The following is an 18,938-nucleotide window of genomic DNA, read 5'->3' as shown; positions in this document are numbered from 1 at the left end:
TCAGTTTCAGGGTCCTGGTGTTGTGCATGTTGGCTCACTGTCATGGACAGAGACATCGTTAATGTGATTTTTCTGTCATGAGAAGTCACAACGTCTGCTGCAAATTAGGCCTATTTACTGTGATGTGACAATAAAAATAAGAACAGTAATCGAAATGCCTTTATTGTGTGCACTAGATAGTTTGCATGGGGAATTGTGGCTGTGTGTTGTGGCTGCATTTAGCCATAGTCATTGTGTGCTAATAAATGGCAAATAACATTAATTACTGAAAAAGTAGATGTGTGCTATGAGAACAAGGTAGCTTATTTGACTGAAAACTCCCGCTGCAACTCCTTTCAGCTTCTCCAAACAAGGAGCGTTCAAACCGCCGTATACTGTAGGTAATACACTGACTATGGATAAGTACCTCATACAACCCCACTTCAAAACACCCAAACTATCCCTTTAACATATGGTGTACAGGATTAACTGGTTGGTCCATCCAGTGCAGCTGTATTTAATAAAGCACTAATTAAAAGTCCCAGATCGGAGAGTTTATAAGTGCATTTTTATTCACAACAAATGTTTTGACTTGTTCTCGCAGGAAAAGCACAGGAATGAATTACTGGTCCACCACTATTGAACAAAGGCAGTGTTATTAGTTACACCAGTGAGCCAGCATGTACAATACTGGGCCCTGACTATATATACCTTGGGACTTATCCAGTGGTCAACCTCCAGGTCTGAAAATGAAGCCAATGCTGAAGTGCCTTAAACTTGCATTGTTTCTAACAGCCAGCAGGGGGCGACTCCTCTGATTGCAAAAATACATCAGATTGTTAACATTGTAAACATGAGTTTATTTTCTCAATCGCTAGTTTCAAGTCTTCTTCAATACAGCATGATGTTCATTTAGTAAATTATGGTCCCATTTAGAGTCAAATAGACCATAAAGCAGAGTATGCTTTAGGGCGTGGCTACCTCGTGATTTACAGGTTGCTGCCAAGGCGTTGTTCGGTCTGGGTGTTGTCCGTGTCTCCGTCTTTTGGTTGCCTAAAAATGTCTTATTCAGCGTTCGGTTGTACTTAGCTCCACCAACTCAAGGCTTCAAAACGGCAGTCCACAAACCAATGGGTGACATCACGGTGACTACGTGCTCTTCTTATATACAGTCTTCGGTTGTTTCACTGGTGTGGTATGTACAGTTTGCCAAAAAGAAATAGACTTGGCAAAAGTACTTTCATGGTGATCCAATATGACACAATACGCCTTTTACTGCAGAGGTCATACTCATTGAAACCAAATCAGTGGAAATCTGTATTAACATACAGTACATGTGGATACCCCCAACCCCCTCCCCCCGTTTCCCCAACTGGTATTGATGTAGCTCCCCAGAGTAGTGACCCAGCAACCTACAGACCAATTCCCTGTCCTCTCATATCCTGGTGTTAGCACAGAGGCCACTGGCCCGGGCCCGACTAGGGCAGGTGAAGCCCTGAACTCCATTACATAACGACAGAGGAAGTCATCCGTCAGTGTAGTAGAGTGGGGCGGGGTGGCACTCAACTATGTCCCATTTTTTTTCTCGGTGGGAGCTGCAGCGTCCAGCGTGTGATTGTGACAGCGCAGCGAGCCTGAAGTGTTTGTGTAAGCCTAAATCAGTTTGAGAGGAGTGGAAACAATCCAGTGGGCTCAAAGGTGTATGTGTGTAAGTGTGTGTGTGTGTGTGTATGTGTGTGTGTGTGTGTTCCTCCCTACTGATTTATTGTGACAAATGATCGGCCATAAACAAACAACAAGCAAGCCACCCGTCTGTCCACATAAACAAACAAACAAACAAACAGAGGAGACATACAAACAGGCAGCGTGACGGCCAAGTTTAAGATGATCAATCACAGTTAGACAGAGATCACTGCAGGCTTTATTTAGTTGTAATCAAGGGTGTATTGTTGTGTGTATCTGTATCTGTTTGCACGCACATCTCCATGTCCACCTGCGTTCACGAGCGTGTGAACATGTGTTTTTGGATGTGTGCATGTCAGTCTGCCCGTCATATGTGCGTGTGTTTCTGAGCGAGCAAAGTGTGTGTGTGTGGGATGTAACCTAAACCAGAGCGGCACAACACAGCAGCCTGTTCAAAGGCCCGTTTGTATTATTACAGCTTGTCCAGCTGCTCAGGACAGACAAACAAGACTTAGAGCTCTGAGCTGCAAAACACAGACCTCCCACCCCACTGCAGAAACCCCCGTGGCCCGGCCAGGCCCAACAAGTAATGGACAAACAAACGCCTACAAATAGACAAACTGCCAGGCGTGAGGGGAAGTTTTGTTCTGAAATGATGAAGGATGAATGCAAATTCAAATCATCATTGGAGCGTGGTTCCCCTTGTTTTGTTCTCACTAACTTCCAAATTAAAAAAAATAAAAAACTTCCAAAAACATTGACCATCTGGGTAGGGCTGCCCCCTCCTAGTCGAATAATCAGTCCTTTTGGTCTTCGTCGAATAACATTTCTTTAGTCGATCAGTTGTATTTTATGCTTTTTTCATGCTGAAAGACTTATTTTAAGAAACTTATGATCACGTCTCCGGTAAACACAAGATTTAAAGTGGTGCTTTTGTGTGATTATTTGTGTAGAAACTCAGTTTTACAGATCTGTTAATTAAATCAACTAATCGATTAGTCGACAAAATCATACGAGTGTTAGTCAACTAAAAATGGCTTTGATCATCGACATCCCTACATCTGGGACGTTTCTGCTGAATCTCCAACACTTTCTCATCCCAACGCGTCATACTGGCATGTTGTCGGACCCCTCGTCGTCACTTTTTCCCAGGGATGCACTGATCCGAATTTTTCAGTCCCGATACCGATAGCGTAACCTGGGCTTTGGGTATCGGCCAATACCGAGTACCGATCCGATACCAGTGTTTAATTAATAAGCTGTATGTCTCACTGTGTGGAAGTGACTGGGATCATTCTTTTATGTGTTATTGCTTTCTTAACAAAAACAAAATATAACAAATAAATACATTGATATATATTTATTAAATTGTCATTGATTGTCAAAATAATAGGAACTTGGTCAAAAATATTCAAAATTAACAGAATTTAAAATGAAATTGTAAACCACTGTAATGCAGCAATAAATTGGTTAAAATTTAAACGGGGATTAAAATCCCAGTATATAATGTGTACAGTATATAAACATACAACTAAATTGAATAGATTGGCCCCATTGTCTCCAGCTATTTGAATCAGTATCGGCCCGCTAGCCGATATTATTATCCGTATCGGTGCATCCCTACTTTTTCCGTCGCACTAAACATGTGCTTAATGTTGTGAACTAAACAAAAAACTTGCTTACGATTAGGCAACAAAACTACTTAGTTAGGTTTAGGAAAAAACAACATGGTTGGGCTTAAAATTACTATGTTTTTATAGTGCAAATGTGACTTGATGTTGTGAACACGGGACACGAACAATCAGCTGATTCTAAAGTGACACAAACAGCGGTCTCCTGGATGAAGGCCCTGTGTTTGTTGGACCCATCCACCTCCCCTCCCGCCCGCCCCGTATGTTTCTTTTGCTCTTTATAACACGTCACCGCAGCAATTTTCCTAAGCGTTTACTGTTGCCGCAGATGGGTTTACATTGTAGTGAATGGGAAGCCCGGTGCATCTCATGCCACTGCGAAAGGGTGCCTAGTGCGGCGGTATCGAATGCCGACGGCCGTGACAAAGCGTCGGTATTTGACGCCCTGGGAATAGAACGGGCTGGAATCTCTACCAAATTCTGCACCCTATTTCACAATTAGCCTCCCTGGCTCATACTTCTTATAGTTGAATGAATGAGGGAGTTTTTCCTGATGCTTTGTTTCCAAATTTGATAATGTTCATTTATTTAAACTATACTTGTGTCAACATTTGTACAGTGAGTGGCAGCAGCCCCCTCCCTGCCATTCTCTCCCCATGAACAGTATGGAAAGTGCCTATACATTTCTACACCACACTGTAATGAGTAACGCTAGCTCCTGTCAAAATATTGAGTCTCCCTTCCACATTTGCTTTCCAGATCTCACACACTATACGTTGAGCAATGATCCTAAAAACAAAATATTGCTTTATATACACGGCGATCTGCTTAGAAAGCTGATGAAAATGAATGCCTGTACTTCCAGCGCAGACTTTTTGCCGGCAATATTTCTTCTCAGTGTGCACTCTGTTGGCCTCTGAGCAGCTCTCTCCTCTGGAGATCTCCCCAAATGGGTCTGATCGTGGTGATTAAGATCAGAGTAAGCTAACACTTTCGCTCCCTCACACCTCTCCCGCCTCCTCTTTACTCCTCGATATTCTCTACTTTTCACCTCAACTTGTGCCATTCGTCCTCCCCTTCCACCCTCCATCCTTGTCACTCGTCCTCCATCCCACTCACTCCTCCATTCCTCATCTATCCCGCTCTCCTCCTCCTCCTCCTCCTCCTCTCTCCCGCTCCCTCTGAATCAGGGTCCCTGTGTGCCTGTATGTAACATCAGTAAAGCTGTCAGGCAGCCAGGCCAAGGTAAACAGCCCAGCACTGGGTTCAGGGGTGATGGGGGCCGAGATGTTTTTCCTCAGGAACCCAGGGACCCCTGGAGGCTTCTGGCTGGGGCCAGGGAGGGGCCGAGGGGGGAAGACGATCCCCTCAGTTGCCCCCCACAAGAACACACACCGGCCAGTTTCTCTTTTTCTCTCTCTCTCTCTATCTCCATCTTCTCCCTTTTGTCTCCTTACTCCTCATCACACTCACTCTCTTTCTGCATCTGTGTACACAAAGCTCTTCAACAGCATCTCCTCGACACATGTACAATCATTCATCACACACTCCTACACTCACACTTCTGGCCTAAATCATTCCTGTGTTGGCATAAAAGAAATATACACATGCATATAAATATGTTCCATATATATAATATGCAGTATGAGAGATGTTGAAATCATAAATATCACTTTATTTCCAAATACCTCTCATAGTGAAATGACATTTTTAAAGGTAGTCTTGGAGTGTGGTTTTGGCCTGATGTGCTTCTGGAGGAATTCAGCAAATCAATTATGTCACTTGAAGAGGAAAAAGAGGAAGAGGAGAAAGAGGAGGAGGAGGAATGACTAGAGAGGAGACAAGAAGGGGGAGAAAAAGATATAGAGAAGAGAGAGTTAAAGGGTGAATAAGAAAAGGAAAGGTAGAAGGAGATAGGGGAGAAGTGATATCCCTCACCCGGGCGTGACCCCTCTCAGCCCCAGCGAGCTGCTCCCTCTGAGGGAGGCAGACGGCCCGGGAGAAGGAGAGCAGGACGGGGTACATCCAGAGGTTGCAAATCAGAGGCAGCACTAAAAACACAGCAACTGGGAGCAGGAGAGACAGAACGAGAGTTGATGAAGAGTGGGAGAAGAGACCAAATATGAGGTTAAAAAAAAAAAAGAGTTTAATGGAGAAAGCAAGGAGGTCAGAGAAGACACGGAGGAGGAAGAGGGAAAAATTGTTGAATGAAGACGGGAGCCGGTCAAGCCAAGAAAAGCATGTAGAATTGAATTAGGGGAGGGAGGGCCACCGAGCAAACCAACAGGAGAGGAAAGCAGGGGTGCAAGGAGGAAGAGGAGGACCATTACCCTTCGTACATCAGCCGTTACATCCCTTGGCGGCGGTCAGGGGGGAAAAAAGACGAGAGGAAACATCACAGAGTGGGTGGAAGGATTATGATAATTGGAGAGGAGCAAGAAAGGGAGATCAGATTCAGTGGAAAGAGAGGTTAAGACCAGACTTTATTTGCAAATACTGTTTGTTTAAACTTTCGTGGAGTAGCAGGTGGGTGGAGTGAGTGATTTCAGGGAGTTGGAACATGCCAGGGATTATAGATAGATGTTGTGTAGGAACTGTTGAGCTCTTGACAGAGTGCCCACATTCTGTAGTGGTTGCTGGCGTTCGTCATATAATTAGTGTCACCTTAGTATTCCCTTTCTGTAACATCATAATTCACATGACATCATCAGAGTTGTGGGCAACCTCCGGGTCTGAGAAGTGAAGCCAATGCTGAAGTGCCTTAAACTTGCATTCTTTCTAATAGCCAGCAGGGGGCGACTCCTCTGGTTGCTAAAAGAAGTCTGATTGTATAGAAGTCTATGAGAAAATGAGCCTACTTCTCACTTGATTTATTACCTCAGTAAACATTGTAAACATGAGTTTATGGTCTCAATCGCTAGTTTCAAGTCTTCTTCAATACAGCATGATGTTCATTAATTAAATTATGGTCCCATTTAGAGTCAAATAGACCATAAAGCAGGGTATGCTTTAGGACGTGGCTACCTTGTGATTGACAGGTCGCTAACATGGCGTTGTCCAGTCTGGGAGTTGTCTGCTTCTTATACACAGTCTATGGTCTAAATATCTTTTAAATGGTATGAAATATTTATTATTTAACCTTAAAAAAGACTTTTGGCCCCCGTCTGATTATAATCCAGCCATGGTATTTTTCTTAGTCAGACCAAACAGGGGAAATAACTTCTCTCCCTCACATGTTAATAAATGGGAGCTTTACTTTGAAGGATATTTCGCCGGGAATTTCCTGATAACACGAAGAAAAAAGACGAGGGAGTGCCTCCGTCCAAGAGCACAGTAATTGTATCATTTTATCAATGTCCAGCAGGCACTGATACTTAACCAAAGCTTAGAAAAACTGACATTCCAGTCTACAGACATGAATCTCTGATATTTTCCTTCATTTCCATTTGATGCTCTGCAGAGCCTCACAAAACCTCACAAATCCAATTTGATTTTACCTGCAACTTGAGTTCTCTTCCTCCTCATCTTCCTCTTCTCATCTCCTCCTCTTCCTGTTCCTGTTTCCCGGCAGCCATTAGTCATCCTGTTGCTGCTCCTCATCAATCCCACACTGCCACAATGGTGCGTGACAGCAGCACTGACGGGCCCGTGACAGGCCCGCCACCCGGACGGCCTGTCCCAGCCAGCCAGCCCGCAATATGGGAGAAGACAAACAGACATTAACATGCACAACTCACTTCCCTCCCCCACCAAAAAACATGTTGGCGCCTTGCTGTGTGGCCCAAACTCTCTGTCTCTGAGGCGCAGCTACTGCCTGCTTACCTGCCTGCCTGTGGGCCTGGATCACATCCTCCCATCATACTGTACAAACGCTACAGCATGGCTCTAGCTAATATGGCTCTACAGTAGATATAGCTGTATGTCAGTCGGTCCACTGCTTTGATCCGGACTGATATATATCAACAGCTATTGGATGGATTGCCATGAAATTCTCTACAGACATTCATGGTCCCCAGAGGATGACGCCTACTGACTTTGGTAATCCCCTGACTTTTCCTCCTGCAGCCAACATGAGGTTGATATTTGTGGTTTTGAATAACAATTCTCAACCACTTTTGGATTAATTGCCAAGAAGTTTAGTGGAGACATTTATGTCACCGTCAGGATCAATTGTAATAAATTTCATCCCCTGACTGATTAATTTTAAGCCAAACCATGTCGTTTTAATTACTAAACCTAACATAACAAAGTCGTTTTGTTGCATTTTTTGTTTTGTTTCACTTTACAACGTTAACCACATGTTTTAAAACTGTTTAAAGTGTGACAGTAATCTGGGAGAAAATACATTTCCCTCAAGACATAATTGAGAATGCAGTTTAGTTGAATGGAAACGTATTTTTATAGGAGACAGTTGGCTAATGTTAGGATTTAGCTCAAACTCCCACTGTGCCTAAGTACGGCCTCACAGAGACAATAGAGTGGCTGTAGACTAGTGTAGTTATTGTACCATTGTATTTAGTGGTCCCATATAACTGCCTGTTTTTGACCCGGTTCCTTTTTGGATGTTGCCTTTCATATTGCATTGTTTCAACAAGCTATATTAGCTTGTATATTAGCTTTAGTTCCTATTAAGGCTGTTTTCTCTTGTGGTGTTGAATGATCTAAATCTTCAGTAGCTTTGTTTCACATTTCATACCAAGAGGTTTTCTACTGCTTAACCTTAACAGTGAAGGTTTTTATCAATTTTGCCAAACCACAAGCCAACCATGAAGTTGTCATTCTAAACATTGCTTTGACCTTTAATCTGAGTTTAAGTTTTCTTACTGAAGTCAAATTGTGGTGTTTGAGTGGCATTGCAAAGTAGTGGTGTTGGTACAAAAGACTGTTTATGATGGCGTGTTATCGTACTGTAACATGTAATCATTTTTACTGAGTTGGCCAATTAGGTTGAATTCATCGAAACTCAACAGACTAAAACTCACTACATTGACTTCAGTGATGAAACATGTGGAAAGCTTTGGTTGATTTATACCCCATTTCTCTTCCATTTTCTTGCTGCAAGGTAGAATGATCAAACCAGTAATCGCAAGTAATTTTGTGTGCAATAAGAACGCCGTTCTTGTTTTTGGCATATCATTTGCACGCCATGTAGTCTGTACTGACTGCAATGTAAACGCATATGCTACGCTCAGAGCTAGTGACGTAGAATAGTGAGAACACTCGTTGGTAGGGGAGGTGGACGGGTCCAACAAACACAGGAATTTCAACCAGGGTGTTTGTGTCCTAAAGTGTTTAGTTTTTTTATGGGGGTTTTTTTGTGACGTTTGTAGCGTGTTTTCCGTACTTCTGTTATTAAGTATTTTACTTAGTTTATTTACTTATTTTAAGCCCAACCATAATGTTTTTCCTAAACCTAACTAAGTGGTTTTGTTGCCTAAACCTAACTGCGGCCGTTACCGTAGTTTTGTTGTGTGGCGGAAAGGCAAAAATGCATCCACGGAATGTCCTCGTAACGTCATGCTATTTAGACGCCTCCCCATGACATTGAGTTGCATCAAACGCACACCAATACATAAACCGGAGAATGCAGATCGACTTTTTACAGCTGCAGATGGCCGATGAACAGGAAAAGTTTGGCTAACCAGCTTGCTCATCGTCCACACACACACTGCTCACTCGCTTCCACTATAATGACAGAGTGGACTTGTAGTGAGCTGTCGATCCTGTTGCTCACTGTGCGAACACACCATTAGAGGGAGTGAGGAGCTAAAGAGCGGCAACACCATCCAAAGCTCATGTCAAATCATATAAAAAGTGTGAAATCTGTCACAAATGCAATATTCACACTACAATTATATCTTGGTGGCACTCCCTGTATAACTCTGCTTCTCTCTCTCTCACACACACACACACACACTCTCCCACTCTTGATCTGCTTAGATCTGCAACATCTAACTGCCACTTAACCTCACTTTCTCTACTTACCCATCTGCTCGCCCCTTCAGCTTCCAATCCATCATCCAGCCGCGCCTCTAGCCCTTTGAAATGACTCTACTAGTCATGAACAACATTAACCTCCCCCCCCATCCAAATACGCACACACACACACACACACACACAACATATATGTGATCAGATGCCCCTTTACCTCTACTCAGAGTGCAATCTCAGGCTACTTCACCCCTGCATCAGCCCCTCGCTGTGGAGGCGAGTAGTTGTTTCTCTGCTCTGCTTTTCCTTTCTTCATGTGTGACATTTCTCCTCTATAAGAAGCCTCAGAGTGGCCTCATCATCTTTTGGCCTTTTCACTCACCTCGCCTTTGAACCTGGGCGTTCACACACACACACACACACACACACACACACACACACACACACACAGATGTAGTCACAGATGTAGAAATACACTCCATTTCTGATACATCAGTACTAATTGGATTCCAGCCTAAGAACACACAGAGTCTCACAGTGAGCGATGCAGCTGTCTTTATCACATCATTATGTATGAATAGAGTCGTATTAATAGCATGAACAGAGAAAATAAATATAAGCTATCCGTGCTTTGGTGCGTTGGAGACCCAGTTTGATATCAGGAGTAGCAGCATGCGAGACTGAGTCGACACACGTGTGAGCAGCTCTTTGTAGTGGGAATATGCACAGGCTGCCATTCATAAGACTTTTATTATGTTTTGTCTACCTGCACGTCCGCATGGTTACACTTAACCACATAAAAGCTGAGCAACTTGAACTGATATGAAGAAAGTTTCTGAATCTAAACCTCCTGACTTTAGTACCTCATATGTGTACAAGATGAGAGTGTATGTCGGCACAGGACCTCCCTGAGACCATAAAGGATGCTCTGCATCGTCTTTGCTTGCAGATGGAGAGAATAAATGTCCCAACATCAGCCGTAGAGATAACACAGTGTGTTCTTGATCTCTCTTTATCCGTCTCGGTCCCTCGACTCTTCCTGTACACTCTGCCTCTCCAGTGAAGTGGCTGCTGCTCGCAGGCTGCGATGCTGCTGACTCTTTAACCGCTGTTGTGGCTCCTCAGGGCTCTTATGTGCTGAAGAATCATATGGGGCTATATTGTGTGCAATTGTACAGGCACTTTTGGTCAATAACTCGCATGGAAAAAGGCGGCCATCTTTGGAGACTGAGGATCTTCATATTCCAGCACTAACCAAGTTTGAGCAGAATAACTGTCATTATACAATGCGTTTTTTGAGTGGAATTTAAAACAACAGCCCTTTCGTACGAAAAGGCATATAAATGCCACGATAACGCTCAAGGCGTTTAGCGTGCAATAAGAAGACCTTTCTTGATTCCCATGTGTCATTTGCATGCCATGTATCTTGCATTGACTGCAATGTAAATGCATCAGCGTATAAATGCTACGGTAAGAGTTAGTGACGTAGTATAAATAGCGATAAAGACTGCTTATGGTGGGAGGGTGTGGAGGTGGATGGATCCAACCCAAGCCCCCAGGAAGACCGCCAGGCTTTGAAGCAAATTTTCGTAGTGGCCAAACGGCGGTATTACCACTTCAGTGTCCGTCACGTGATGCCATTGGGCCCAAAAAGACTTTTCCCCATACACTTATATTGGGAAAAAGACGTCTGTAACTCAGCGAGGTGAATTAACTTCCCAGTATGAACACTTGAATAGCCCTTTTTTAAATCATTAGGTCTTAAAAGTTGTAAAATGCACTAATAGCCCAATCAAGAGTTATTTTCCTTCCTTCGTTCATGTGAATGAGACCCAGACCGAGGCTGGAACGAGGGCTGAAAAGGCGCAGTTAAAGGAAACGCTACTGCACCTGCTCCAGAGAGTATTGAAGCAAAGAGACGAAACTGCGGTGTTTTTTTGCCGCCATTTTTGACTTTGAAAACACTTATTATATTTATAATTTTTGAATAGTTCAACACAGGCAATTATGGTAGAATATGACAATAGAATAGAAATAATTCTGTTTTACTTTTGTACAGCAGATTTTAGGCGGATGTTTTACTGCTGTCTGGTAGGCACTTCCAGTCCAATTTCCAGTTGTTCGTTCCATGTTGCAATGGAACGAACAACTGACTTTCACTTCTTGGCAATATACGTTATTTGTTTGTACGTGCCCAATTGATGCGGAAGATCGCCGGATGATCTGGGCACTTTACCACTCGGCAGTCGAGTCATTTTGTTCTTCATGCGCCACTGAGCAACTTTCATAGGAATGAACGGGAACCCGCCTATAACGCTGTATCCAGTTCTGTTTATAAATCCATGGGACCAGCAAACACCGAACTTTTTAATCAGGAAACCGGCGTTTTGTTTTGTAAGTTACATTAATGACGTTAATCATGTGATGATTTTCACGTGTTTTTTTAGTGACGTTTTTGACGTGTTTTCCGTAGTTGTGTTACGTTGATTTCCACACGTATTTTACATACTTTACGTAGCCTACTTATTTTAAGCCCAACCATGACGTTTTTCCTCAACCTAACTTAGTGGTTTTCTTGCCTTAACCTTACTGCGGACGTTTGCATTGCGTACAAATAACATGTCGTGCTATATATCCACCTTCCCATAGGACCGGTGTTGGGAAAAATTTAAATTACACGATGACATGAAATCAATTTAAACAACTTGTTTGTTATCATTTCAAAGGATTTAATTTTAAAGCATACTAAATTAGGACCACATACTTTCATTCTATATGGAAAATGTTTTTTCTACAGGCACCAAAATGAGGCTACTCCTCACTAATCTTTCAGAAAATGTTCATAAAGAAACACTTGACAGAAGCTCTACATACTGTACTTTCCTTTGTGTGCACAGTGCGCATGTCCGTGGTCCGCAGCGCTGCCTGTGCTGCAGTCCAGTCTCCAGTCTCTCAGATCATCGTTGGTGGCGGTGGAGTGAGCTGCCCAGAGGAGGAGAACGTGAGGTGTTGCTGTGGAGGTGGTTGGAGGGGGTTAGAGAGGAGAGAGAGATGGTAAAGATAGAAACGGACGGCACGGACACAATGTCTAATGGCAGTTCCAGCTGAGAAAACAAAAAAATACCCAAGGAACACTAAAACCTGAGGGGTGAAAAATATGCGGGTCTGGCTGAGAGGTCAGATTCCCCACCGTATCTAATTCAATTTTACAAACTGTAAGAAAACACGCTGCTGCTCTGCAGGCACCGGGGAGCTGCAACTATGGCAGCTTTTTACACTTTATAATGAAACCTTCTTTGCTTCTTTAAATTAATCAAAAAGTTGGGTGAGATTATGCAATTTTTTCCTAATGCAGTTTCACTTATTTTGCAACAAGTAATATTTTTTTATATTGTGTAAATATTTTGAAAAAAGGAAGATTAAATAATTTTTAATGACATTAATAATAATAATAATAATATGATACATTTTATTTATATAGCGCTTTTCTAAAAACTCAGACACTTTACATAGATAAAAAGATCATATAACAAGGACATAATTTTTTTCATAGTGCAGTTTCACTTATTTGGCAACAAGGAATATTTTTTAATATCGTGTAAATATTTTGAAAAAAGGAATATTAAATAATTGTTTTTAATGACAATAAATAGCAGCCTGTAGGACTCGATATAGGATGGAAAAGATTGTTTGTATAGATTATAATATTATTTCAGTAACATATGGGTAGATAACCAGAAAGTTTGTGGAAGATAAATATCTTATCAGAAAATAATTTTGCTGCAATAAAATAGTAGGATAAGTGAGTTTATTTTAACAAAAATAAAATCTAATGTGGTCTAAATGTTGCTTTGCATCAGATGCATGTTGCACTGAAACCTTTTTTTCTTCTTTAAATGAATCAAAAAGTTGGGTGAGATGATGAATTTTTTTTTTCCTAATGCACTTTCACTTATTTGGCAACAAGGAATATTTTTAATATCGTGTAAACATTTTGGGAGATTAAATAATTCAATATTTTATTTTTAATGACAATAAATAGCAGCCTATAGGACTCAGTACAGGATGGAAAAGATTGTTTGTATATATTATACTATTATTTCAGTAACATATGGGTGCTGCAGATAACCAGAATTTTTTGTGGAAGCTAAATATCATATCAGAAAATAATTTTCCTGCAATAAAATAGTAGGATAAGTGAGTTTATTTTTACCAAAAGCACATCTAATGTGGTCTAAATGTTGCTTTGCATCAGCTACATGTTGCAGTGAATGCAGCCGTGTTGTGTGAAGGCCCCAGCAGGCTGCAGAGAGCTGCAGAGAGCTGTGCAGCCTCTCTCTCTCTCTCTCTCTTAGTCTCTTGGTCTCTTAGTGCTGGTGGTCTGCTCGGGCCTGCTAAAGACATTAGTGGAGCATTCTGGGAGAACTGGGAGTCCCATAGACAGCGCTCACTTCTCTAAATAAACATTAGTCTTAAAAAGTTTGGCCCCGCGACCTCAGCGTGATCGCATTTCACTCTGGATGGTAAACTTCAATTTTATCGCGAGGCTTTTTTTCCTCTCCCCTATACTTTTCGAAAACACACTTTCACGCTGAAAAAAAAAGTTTAGATAAACAAAGTTTCATTTTCACCTGGAGGTTGCTGTTTTCTTCTATCACACCCTGCGATGACTTGTGTTTAACTTTAGCTCATTTACCTCCACGTTTGAACTATATAACCATTACACTCTTTCAAACCATTATGCACACACCAATGTATATGATAGTTACGAAAAAGTCTCTATGAAAAAGCTTCATGTGTGCAACATTTGTGTTGTTAGCAAATTAATTAAAAGGCAACAGTTGTCCTCTGATTTTAATTGGCCTATAATTAGGCTCGAATGTCTTAATTAGAAGAAATATACATGTAAAGCCCACTGATTATTATTATTTTTTATTATTAATAATAATAATAATAATACTTTTTACATTTATTTGAATACTTAGTTGACACAGAAAGCTACTTTCAACTCAGAGACTCAATAACTATTTTGATTTAATCCATAAAGGTATGTTAATACCATATTTTCATATAGCATATATGTATATGTTTATATATATATTTATATATATATATATATATATATATATATATAATATATATAGTTTATAGTATAGACTCGACCTGGTATTTTGTTTGGCCTGTGGGGAGAAAATTAAATAATTTCTCTGCACATACAAGAAACCATTTAAATGAAATCCTAAATCTGTAATGATGGGCTATAATAAATGGGTCGGCCTGCTGCCATTAGAGACAGTGGATCCTGGCTGTGAGTCTAATGCATTGGCATCAAAGGTCAAATGGAAGAAGAAGCTGTAGTAGAGAGAGAGAGAGAGAGAGAGAGAGAGAGAGAGAGAGAGAGAGAGAGAGAGAGAGAGAGAGAGAGAGAGAGAGAGAGAGAGAGAGAGAGAGAGAGAGAGAGAGAGAGAGAGAGAGAGAGAGAGAGAGAGAGCAGCTGCTCCTCTCTGTCAGAGCTGCTGGAGAGAGGAAAGCTTTCCTTTAGTGCCTCCGTCCCGGTGAAGACAAGCCGAGGTGGGGATCTGATGGAGGAGGACTGCTGTTGCCCAAAGTGAGGTCAGGGACCACCAGGGGGACGTTGAGAGGCACACATAGGTCCCCATTGAGAAGAACAGTTAAAGCTGCAGTGGGTAAGATTGGAGCAAATATGATTAGTAGTAGATCAGTAGTTTATGAGACAGATAATCTGAAAAAAAACATGTGCCTCTGTGTCCTCCGGTGCTTTTAACGGCATCTGCAAGATTTCACAGATCAGAGGAAAACAACCAATCAGATCCGAGCTGGATCCTGCTGTCTCTGTGCAGCTGTCAATCACGAACTCCCATCAAACTAGGCAGCGCTGATCAAATATGAATCAGTATTCTGTTACTGTAATGACTACTTCTCGCCTCAAATGTTTTCAGAAACATCTTGTAGTGTATTGTTTAGCTGTACAATAAGAAAGTTTGTGACCCGGCAGCCATGTTGAGATCAGTTGAGGAAATACCAAGCACCGCCCACCAGCTGGAGCACAGCCAATAGGAACGCTCTCTCTCTCTCTGAAATGACCTGTGATTGGCCAAAGTCTCCCGTCACCTGCTAGATTTTTTAAAGCCTGAAAACAGAGCCATGAGGAGGAGCAGAAGTCTAGTTTTCTCTCAAAACACTTCAATTACAATATGCTAAAAGATTGTTATGGAATTGTTGCCCAATTATTGTTGTTTCTGAAAGTCATTGATCAGTTTTAAATGTGCCCACTCCAGTTCTGTTAACTTTTATTATCTCCTGGCATGTGTTCCTATGTCTAGTATCGGTTAATGGATCAACACATGCACTATGCGTGTTTTATGTGTGCTTTTGTAGCCTATTAGGCCTTTTGGTTAATCCTTGCGCCTATGCGTAATTTGCTGCCAGATTAAGGTGATCTGACTCTTATTAAGAGACTTGTGTGGACTCTCGGAGTAGGATGAATGTTTTCATTGCCATGTAAAGCAGCTACAACTGAGTTCTTTGTATTCTCATATATCTAATGTCGGTAGGTGAACCAAAAGCCAGATTTCAAGGTGAACACTGCCCCAGTCCTATAATGGTTTCTTAAACTAAAACTGTTTTAGAGATAAAAATCTGATCTGAAAGTTAAAACAACAAATAGGAAACAGGAGGCCGCAGACTTTACAGTAAACATACATCCTCACTCTCCTAAAACAGGTCTGATATCACCTGCTATCATGTTCTGGTGACCTTTTGCAGGCTAATATCTGCCGTCATTAATACCCCTGCTCTGACACTGTTTGTGTGTGTGTGTGTGTGTGTGTGTGTGTGTGTGTGTGTGTGTGTGTGTGTGTGCATGGACAGCCCTCCTCTTTCCTCTCCTACAGCAGGTGCTCGTTTAGTGTGTCAGAGTCGGCGGGGCGAAGATCTTCCAAAGTTAATATTGTGTTTCCAGAGATGATGGGGAGTTCACTGTCCTCGCTTTATTTACACATTCTAAATTAATTAAGCGAAGGATTCCTCTGTCTGTTGCAAAAACACAGCAGCTGGAGGGAGACTGAGAGCAGCGAGGGGAGGAGGTGATTTATAGCAACGGAGCAGCCTGAGCCACGGATCCTCTCCTCTCCTCTCCTCTAGTCTCTCCTCCCCTCTCCTCTCCTCTCCTCTCCTCTTCTCTAGTCTCCTTTAGTCTCCTCTCCTCTAGTCTCCTCTCCTCTCCTCTCCTCTCCTCTCCTCTCCTCTCCTCTCCTCTCCTCTCCCCTAGTCTCCTCTAGTCTAGTCTCCTCTCCTCTCCTCTCCTCTCCTCTCATCTCATCTCATCTCCTCTCCTCTCCTCTCCTCTCCTCTCCTCTCCTCTCCTCTCCTCTCCTCTCCTCTCCTCCGCCAACATTCCTCTGTAGAGGCTCGTCTGCCGTGCGTGCACACCCAAACACATACACGGGGAAGAAGAGAGAGAGAGAGAGGAGGTATAGAGGTTAAGATATAGTCCTATTAGTTTTATAGAAAGGTGAGAGAAGTGGACTCTAAAGGTTGCTGCTTTATGAGGGGAAAACTGTCCCCAACCGTTTCCAAAGTCCTGGACCACAAGTAGGACTTTTGTGTGTGATAGAGCTGGATGAGGGTTTCTAATAGGCTAAAATGTCTCAAAAAGTCAAATGTGAGTGGTATGTTTTCATTATTAGTAGCCTACACTTCCTAAAATACAGTGCAGCTTCAAAAGCTTCCAACTGAACAGAGATCTGCAGCCTGGTCTCTCAATTCTGGGGCCTTTATACGTTTAGGAGACTGCAGTTTAATGTTCAGATGAAACTAGACACATTTTTAAATGTAAAACCTACTTTTATCCCTTTAAGTGATCAAGAGAAAATATAACTACAGGCTACAACAAGTGTATGCAGGTCTTTTGTTAACTAGCCTACTAGCACCACCTGCCATGTCCCTGTGTCTTGATCATCTGGCAACATCTTGGTTTTTTTGCATAATAAATCAGCCCATTAAAAGGCAGAATTCATTATTAAGGGTGCTATAGGTTCATTTAAGGGGGACTAAAAACCCCCAAAGATCTTCAATTGGTCTTTGTCCAAGTTTATTCACACTAAATCAGTAATGCAGCCCTTCACTTCTTACACCATTATAAACCCTTATAAATTAAATTAATATATAGGCCAATGTGTATTTTAGGTACGTTTTTATAGCCAAAAGGCTTAAACTTTGTAGCTTCATTAATGGAAGTTATATTATATTATATTATAGGCCAGTTATATTCTATATTTTGTATATTTTTAGTGCACATTTAGTGAAGAATAGCTTTCAACAGTTTCAATTGACGAGGGTGACCTTGAGGCCTGACATCTTTATCTCACACACACACACACACACGCACACACACACACACACACACATACAGCTCGTGGTGTCAGCAGCCTTATGTCCTCGTGTCCTTCAAGACGCAGCTCGTGCATCGATCGGGGTCTAAAACGTTATTGGCATGAAGGCAGAGGAAGATTTACCCAAAACGATTTCATTTAATCCCCTGCTGTCACGCGCTCTAATGATAATTTTGATGCTAATAATAATAATTATGCTAATAATAATAATAATGATAATAATAATAATACGCTCTATATCACTTCATGTTATTCCTAGGACTTTCCCCTGCAAATCCTAAAAAGGAGAAGAAGCGATAAATCTAAATTTCTGTTGACATCTGAGTCTATAAATAAATTATAGCGGCACGAAAATACCAGTGTGTGTCTAACTTACGCCCAAACAGAGCATATGGGAGCGGTTAGACAAAAGATGGGGAATTGCCTTTAAAATGTATAAATGTGTTTTTTGGTGACTGTTGAGTCATTTAGCTGTCACTTCACATATCACTCACACGCTTGTTTCGTTTGAGAAGACGTCACGAAAAAGATGACGGATGTCGTGATGCCTATAAATACAGACACGATGGAGCTGTGGGTGGTCCGACAGTGAAACTATGAAACTATGATTTTTCTCAAGTATTACCGTGTCAATGACACTGTAAACTGTTTTTTAACTGAACTATAATGCATTCTTAAAAAGCAGCACTTTACTGCTGATCAACTGTCTAAAGTATCATCAGTAACAGTTTCATGCAGTATTTTTTTAATTCTGGGACCTGATCTGCACATGTGAGGCTTGTACATTGTACATGATTGTAAAATCAGTGAATTAGCTCTGTTCTTCACTCACATGTTGTTATGGTTTGCATTCTGTGCTTGTAGCCAGCTATAGACAGACATTTTTGGGAAAAGTGTCAACAAGTCTATTATAGCCTTTTTCCTAACAAGTGCCTTTAATTGTATTTAGTGTGACTATTCCTATGTCTGTAACCTGCTAAGTCTATTCATCTATGGGCAAAAAATAAGGTTTATTAAAATGCATTCATAAAAAATACAACCTAAATAGTGCATTAAAACAAATCAGTAAGATAATGTAAAAGAAACTCACATGAAAGAATGAAAGGGCGTTGGAGAAGATGCGTTCCGGATGTCTAATGTGTTCAGTGTTTGTGGTGGTTTTTGAGGAAGAGCAAGTTTCCTGGTCTATTCTGGTCTGCAGGCCTGTAATCTTGCATTGGATATGGACACACTGTTAACAATATACCAGTAAAATAACAGTAAAGAACTGGCAGCAGGGTTGCCTTTATGTTACTATAAA

Source organism: Sebastes fasciatus, chromosome 5 (assembly GCF_043250625.1).
Source record: "Sebastes fasciatus isolate fSebFas1 chromosome 5, fSebFas1.pri, whole genome shotgun sequence".
In the NCBI taxonomy this organism is placed as follows: Eukaryota; Metazoa; Chordata; class Actinopteri; order Perciformes; family Sebastidae; genus Sebastes; species Sebastes fasciatus.
Note: the sequence above shows the minus strand (reverse complement) of the source record.